The sequence below is a fragment of the Silene latifolia genome, chromosome 8, assembly GCF_048544455.1.
Source record: "Silene latifolia isolate original U9 population chromosome 8, ASM4854445v1, whole genome shotgun sequence".
NCBI lineage: Eukaryota > Viridiplantae > Streptophyta > Magnoliopsida > Caryophyllales > Caryophyllaceae > Silene > Silene latifolia.
In genome coordinates this window covers 11,006,249-11,012,252 of record NC_133533.1, presented here as the reverse complement: position 1 = coordinate 11,012,252, position 6,004 = coordinate 11,006,249, and the positions used below count along the sequence as shown (strand labels likewise).

Genomic DNA, 6,004 nt, shown 5'->3' with positions numbered 1-6,004 from the left:
GAGAAGAAATTATACCCATCTTACAATTAAATAGAATGAAATGAGAAATCTCCACACAAATATTGTAATTTGAGATGATAAACTAAAAACAAGGAAGAAAAAAAGGGATTTTTATTTGATTTTATTGTAGAACAAATCCTAACTACTCTACTCTTCTTCTCGGTGCTCTTCTGCCTGGGACACAGCCAAAGAACCCAAAATGACGGCTCCCCTGTTGAGAACCCTCTAGACCCCCCAAAAAATGAATGAGCTGCTTCCCTTCTAGTTTCCTCACGTGCCAGCCCACAACACCCAAATGAAGGCTCCGTCATTTCCTTTTGTTGAGGAATACAAGACAAACTTGAGATTCACACTTGTTTCCACTAATTGTTGTGGACTATTAGTTGTGAAAGCCCACGTGAAGAGTGAGCAAGTAGCATCACAAACAATGCATCGTGGCCCAAACTCGTTAGCTTAATTATTGACCCATCACTCGACTGCTCTGTTTTATTTGCTTTACTCGACTCGGGTTAGTACCTACAAAAATGAAACGTCCAAAAGCAGTACCAATTTCCAAAAAGTAATATAAATTACATTATATAAAACTAGACGACTAATATTTTATTTAGTACTAAAATGGGTGAATTAACTTAACTCGGGTTATTAATTAGACTAAATAAGAGATAAAACGTGGGTTAAAAGTGCGTAAAATATCGAGTTATCAACCACCCCAAAACTACCCACCTAAACCCGTCTGAAACCGTAACCCAAAACCCGTTTTGGCTACCCCTGTCGCTGCCGCCTTTCACAACCACCACCACCACCCAAAACCCACTTGACCGCCACCAATAGGAGCGACTCAGACCACCCAACACCATTACCCCGACACCAACCACCCTTATTACCTCTCTGCGACACACCGAGACAACAACCACAACCTGACAACCAACAAAAGAGAAAAGGAATGATGACTGCTTACCTAAACCGTCACGACAACCACCACCAGGGCCGCCTCACCACGTCGACAACCACCCTAAGCTCTTCCCTGCTGCGCCGTCAATGCCCACGCTCGCTCTCTCTTTCTCGAATTGCGTGAAGGCTGAGATATGGGCCGTTGAAAAGAGGTAGGCGGTTGAGGGAGTAGGGTTTAGGATGTTGGGGTAGAATTAGGTTAAATTTTAGGTTAGATGGTAAATGGGTCATGGGTAAGCGTGATTGGGTAAGTGGGTAAATGTTATGGGTCCGCGTGGTTGGTAAAAGAATTAGTTACGTGATCTCATTCAGTTAAACCCGTCTTGACAAGCTTACGCATAACTCGATTCTACGATATCAATACGACCAGACAATTACTCGACTCGATAAACAATATAAAATACGGGGTATTACATACACAGTACATATCTTATCTCAATTTATGAGCAAACCTCGTGATGACCACTGGAATGCCGCATTGCGTACTGTTCGATACCTTAAAGGTACACCCGGTCAAGGCATCTTCTTAAGCTCTCGTGCTTCCTTGACACTATCAGGTTGGTGTGACTCAGACTATGGTGCGTGTTCCCTTACTCGACGATCTCTTACAGGCTGGTTCGTCTTTCTTGGGTCGTCTCCTCTTTCCTGGAAAACTAAAAAGCAACCCACTGTCGCGCTTTCATCCGCTGAGGCCGAGTACAGGGCACTTGCTGCGATTACGTGTGAAGTTAAGTGGCTCCGTGGTCTTCTCGAATGCCTTGGAGTGACTCACTCCTCTCCGGTTCATATCTCCTGTGATAGTCAATCAGCACTGCATCTGGCTCACAATCCTGTGTTTCATGAGAGAACCAAACACATTGAAATTGATTGTCACTTTGTTCGTGATGCCATTCAGGATGGTCTAATTGCTACGTCTCATGTCTCTACCTCGATGCAACTGGCTGATGTTCTGACTAAGTCGCTTGGTGTGTCTCAGTTTGTACTCTTAGTTAGCAAGTTGGGCATTTTGAATCCCCATGCTCCAACTTGAGAGGGGGTAATAGAGTCGTGTTTATGGGCCTTAGCCTAGTATCGTCTTATGACTGTTATGGGCTCGTAGTATTGTAACTCTAACTATCGATTGTACTATATATATTACATAAACATAATGGAAGAGGCAAGAAATAACGTTTACACAACTTATCAAATTCGACTATTAAATTGTCGAGTGGAGAATCTTAGTTATCTCGGAAGGGGGTCTCACTTCCCAATAATTTAAATCCATATTCACGTTGGCGAATAATTGTTCACTCGGTGGGTCAGCACCCCTTGATTCAGTGGTTGAATGTGAGTATTCATTCATACACGAGATTAAGTGTTCACATATGACCCTCTTTATGGCTTTATTTTTTATTTCAAGATCCGCCATTGGTTGTAAGTAGCCTGGATATCAAGTTTAACTGCAATGATTCTTCGGCCTTTACACATGAGGTACTACTTTAAAGTTCTTCTTTAACATTGCAACATTTATATACATTTCAAGAGTGTATGGTTATATAAGATAAAATGAAAAGATACAAAACAGAAAAGTCGAAAAGAACACCCGCATCATCAAAATATCATCAAAAAGGCCCTCTGAAGCTCATCCTTCTTTCGCTCAAACATAGACGCATCACCGCAAAGATCGTTCCAATCTAACCATCTCAATGTCTGCTCAATTGCTTCCTCCACCGATCTCTTATCCTTCTTCCTGAACCTATTGCGCCATTGTCTAACCATCGCGCTAACCTCCTCTATGTAATTCTCTAAGGCGGTCTTAGCCTCAATTGCCCTTTTGTATTCCTCGTCTTGAGCCTTAAACATCTCACCCTCTAACACCATCCTATCGATCAACTCCTTTGTTAGCCGTCCGCTATGCTCGGTGATAGTGATCTTCTCCTTGCTTTTGGTACCGACAAGATTAGCTGAGACAGTCAGGATACCATCAACATCAATCTCAAAGCAGACATCGAACTTAGCCTCGCCCTTAGGTCTTGGTGGTATGTCGTACAACACAAACTTGCCCAAGAAGTTGTTATCTTTGGCTATGTATCTCTCACGCTCATAGACATTGAAAGGCACTGTAACTTGGTTATCTTTTGCTATCAAATAATTGCACTTGATAATTTTAGTAGGTATACTTGTATTTGGGGGAACAACAACACTCAAGCATCTACTATTAACCTCAATACCCAGCGACAAAGGATTAACGTCGACAAGAACAATATCCTTGTGATTATCTAGAACACCTGCTAAGATTGCCGCTTGAGAAGTGGCTCCATATATAGGCAACCGCCTCATCAGGATTTATACTTCTACATAGCTCTTTCCCATCGAAGTGGTCTTGTAACAATTGTTGCACCTTCGGGATCCGAGTTGACCCCCCCACAAGCAGTATATCATGCATATCCGTTTTTTTCATCTTCGCGTCTGTTAGACACTGGTCCACTAATACTAAACATTTCTTGAACAGGTCTTGATTCAGGTATTCAAACCTTGCACGAGATATTGTTGAAGAGGAGTCTATTCCATCATAAAGACAATCAATTTCAATTGATGTCGTAGTAGTCGAAGAAAGGTTCCTCTTAGCCCTTTCGCAGGCGGCTCTCAACCTTCCTAAAGCCCTGGGGTTTTCATCCAAATTTTTCTTATATTTCCTAGAAAACATGTCCACAAAGTAGCTCACCAATCTCGTGTCAAAATCACCTCCGCCAAGGTGAGTATCACCACTCACGGCTTTAACCTCAAAGGAATCTTTTTGGACCGTCACTACAGAGACGTCGAAGGTTCCACCACCAAGATCAAACACCAAGATATTTTTTGTCTTGGCATTGTATCCAGTAAGCTCCTTGTCGAGACCATAGGCAATAGCAGCAGCTGTGGGCTCATTAATAATGCGCGCAACATTAAGTCCGGCAATAACTCCAGCATCTTTAATCGCCTTACGTTGTGCATCATTGAAATAAGCAGGAACATTAACAACAACATCCTTGACTTCTTTACCGATCGGATAGGTTTCGGCAATGTCTTTCAACTTCACTAGAATCATTGACGATATTTGTTCAGGAGTAAATAGCTTCTCCTCATCCTTTTAGGTTACCACAAATCTAGGGTTGTTACCTTTAGGATTCTCAGGGTCAACAATGACTTTAAAAGGCCAGAGTTTCATGTCATCTTGAACTAGTGGGTCATCGAATTTTCTTCCAATTAGCCTCTTCGTTTCTGTCAATAGAAATTTTTTAATCATGAATACAATAAGGGTTTTTTTAAAATGTGCCCAATAGGCACATTTAAGATACTATAAAAAGAAAGATTAACATCAATATATCATGATAAATTGAAATCCAAACTCATTATTACCATGACATTATGTAAAGGGGTTAACATGTTAGAAAAACCCATTAATTAATGTATATATGTAATGTAAAAACTAGTTTAGATCCCGCGTAATGAATGCGCGGTATTTATAGAGTTTTTATTTTTTATACTCCCTCTTATTCACTATATTCTTCCCCTTTACTTTTTACCCAAAAAATAAGGAAATCAATTTGCACCATACAAAACACACTACCCCACATGCCATTGAATTTGGACCACACAAATCAACCCAAAAAAGTAAATAGGGAAGAAAACCCGAATAACCGAATATGGAAATAGGGAAGAAAACCCTGAATAGGAGGGAGTATTACTTAATCATGCTAAATGGACACCTCTTTAATTTTTTATATTTCACGTCATTATATTTTGATATGAGAAAAAAAAAAAACTTGTAAAATTATTTTAAAAAACTGAGTAAAATTGAACTGTAAAAAAAAAAATACATCAAAGGGTACGATAAAGTGGTCTTCAATAACCGAGAGACCATTTCTCCAAAGTTTGTGTGATGTTTTAAAAACTGTGTAAAATTGAACTGTAAAAAAGGTAATATTATTACGAGTGCATCTTATCTGCACTCGTAATAATATTATACTCCGTAATATACAAATATCAGTTAAATAAAACGAAAAGGTAAGAGAACACAAGGCAAAGAACAAACCAAAGATAGTGTTGGTAGGGTTCATGGGGCCCTGGGTTTTAGCGGCATCGCCAATAAGGCAGTGGCTTTGGGTGAAAGTGACACAAGACGGTGTCGTATGGTTGCCCAAGTCATTAGTGATGATCTCGACACGATTGTGTTGCCAAACCCCAACACATGAGTATGTGGTCCCTAGATCGATCCCAATAGCAGGCTCCATTAGATTTCTACTCGTGGTTGTCTTCTTGCACGAGCTCTCACCTTTCTCCTTCAGAGTTGAGAGCGACGAACGCATCTTTGTCAACTCGATTTCAGTGATTCTTTCGAAATCTGAATAGAAAGAGTTTGTTTATTGAATTATAGCGTGGGATTAATATAGTCGATTATTATAAGTTTTGTATTAGACTTTGTAAACTCTTCTTTCTACAAGAAACATACTCTGTCTAACGAGATTTGGTATTAGGCATTACGTGTGGTATTACCGCACTAATTTTTCAACTTATTCTATGAGTACTAGGTCGCCGCAATATCACCTTCTCACATACCTTTATATCTGTGTTTGCCATACAAGTATGTGGGTGGGTGGGAGGGTGGTTTACTATAGTATCGAGACTCGAAGCCACCCCTCAAAGCAATTTCGAGCATTCCTGTGTTAGTAATTTCACAATAACCTAGAGAAATCGTCCCTCAAAAAACCATTCTTTCGTACCACTTGATGGGTTTCTTGGAGAAACCGTCGCAAAGTATATTATTGAGAGACCACTCTTTCATACCTCTTATTATGGCGTTCCCGCGTTTTCCATGACTCCTTTATTATTAAGATTCGTACCTGTTTGATTATATACTATTACAATTTATTACAAGCTTTTTTGAAGGCAAGCTGTTGATTGCAACACTTACTACAAGCCGGTGCCGGTGCCGGTGCCGGTGCCTTGTAACTTCTACATACATTTCGAGAGTTTATTTATTGTCAAATTATTGATAAAATAAATTAAATAAGATATTAAGAACATCTCGACT

General features: G+C 40.0%; 1 pseudogene; it reads right to left on the bottom strand.

Annotated features, from left to right (window-relative positions):
• Window positions 1-2,541: 2,541 nt before the first annotated feature.
• Window positions 2,542-5,204, bottom strand: LOC141594658 (heat shock cognate 70 kDa protein-like; annotated as a pseudogene).
• Between the last annotated feature and the right edge of the window lie 800 nt (window positions 5,205-6,004).